At 38.8% G+C, this 1,547-nt stretch overlaps 1 protein-coding gene across 2 annotated transcripts in view; it reads left to right on the forward strand.

The window, feature by feature from the left end:
* APOOL (apolipoprotein O like) overlaps positions 1-1,547 on the forward strand; it is an 86,173-nt gene that overhangs the window by 79,162 nt on the left and 5,464 nt on the right. The window lies entirely within an intron of this gene.

A 1,547-nucleotide genomic window follows, 5' to 3' on the forward strand; every position in this document is an offset into this window, starting at 1 on the left:
AATAGTTGTCTCTTGCCTACTTACCATGTACAAGGTATTATATGCGGCAGTTTGTGTGCATTATCATGTTTAGTACTAAAACTAGTTGTATGAGATTTTTACTGCTATAAACATCATTTTAAAGAAGAGCCTGGGTTGTTATGTTGTGGTCAGACAAATGTAGATTCATTCCTGGCTCCACCACTTATCAGCTGAATGACTTTGGTCAAGTTAGTTAACCTCTCCAAATTAAAATTTTCTTATCTGTAAAATAAGTACAATGTAAAAATAGTATCTGTTTCATGGTGGGATTATGAGATAATGCATGAAAATAACTTAGCTACTTGCCGGGGACACAGGAAGCTTGTCAAGATCACCAGTGATCCACACATTGCCAAATCCAGGAGTCGATTCTCAATCTCCATCTTATGCAATCCATCAGTAACCTTTGACACAGGTTAAATTCCATCCTCCTTCAATCTCTTCACTTGGCCTGTGGGATATCTCTTGCTCTTGGTTCTCTTACCTCATTCACTGGCTTTCCACCTCAGTCTTCTTTCCTACATTCTCCTAACCCTCTTAACATCTTCTAATCTTAACCCAAAAGACTCATTTGTACTCAGATGTTTAGTAAGCAATTCAAATTTAACACATCCAACACTTAATGATTCATTTGTTTTCCCCTAAACCTGCTTCTCCCACATTTTCCCCTATCTCAGTAAATATCACCTCCATTCTTCCAGTTTCTCAAGTTGAAGAGTCTCTCTCACAAGACATAGTCAGTCCATTTAGGAAATCTTGTCCATTCTACCTTCAACATTATCCAGAATCTGGTACCTTTTCACCACTTCTACTGCTACCATCCTACCTAAAGCCCTCAGCATGTCTTCTGGAGTATTGTAATTGCTTTCTAACTGGTCTCCCTGCTTCTATCCCTTGTTTCCCTATAGTTTCTTTTCCCCATAGCCAAGAGTGATCTTTTTAAAAACATAGCATCATTCACTCCTCTACTCAAAATTGTCCAGTAGCTTCTCATCTCACTTAAAGCCAAAATCTTTACCATAGCCCTATGTGACCTAGCTTTCCATTATCTTTTTGATCACATCTCCTATCATTCTGTCTCTCACTGCCTTGCCGCCACCCCTACATACACCACATTTGTCTACTGTGTTTCAACCATATTGGTTCCTCAGACATACCTCGGGTCCATTACACTTGCCGTCTGCTCATCCTGGAAGACATTGCCTGCTGGTATCTATAGGGTGCACACCCTCACCTCCTTCAGTTCTCGGCTCATATATCACCTTTCCAGAAGGCTTTCCCTGGCTGCCCTATTTAAAATTACAAATCACCTAAGCACTCCATATATCTTTCCTTGTTTCGTTTTTTCACATAGCACTTCACCACCATCTGATATATATTTAATTAGTTTGTCTGTCTCACCTAACTGAAATGTTAGGTCTGTGTCACCAGAGATTTTTATCTGGTTTGTTCACTGCTATCTTCCCAGTATCAAAAATAAATTTGTTAAGTGACTAATTTTTCTTTTCATTTTAATACTTTATCAG

The sequence above is a fragment of the Symphalangus syndactylus genome, chromosome X (genome assembly GCF_028878055.3).
Source record: "Symphalangus syndactylus isolate Jambi chromosome X, NHGRI_mSymSyn1-v2.1_pri, whole genome shotgun sequence".
NCBI classification, from domain to species: Eukaryota; Metazoa; Chordata; class Mammalia; order Primates; family Hylobatidae; genus Symphalangus; species Symphalangus syndactylus.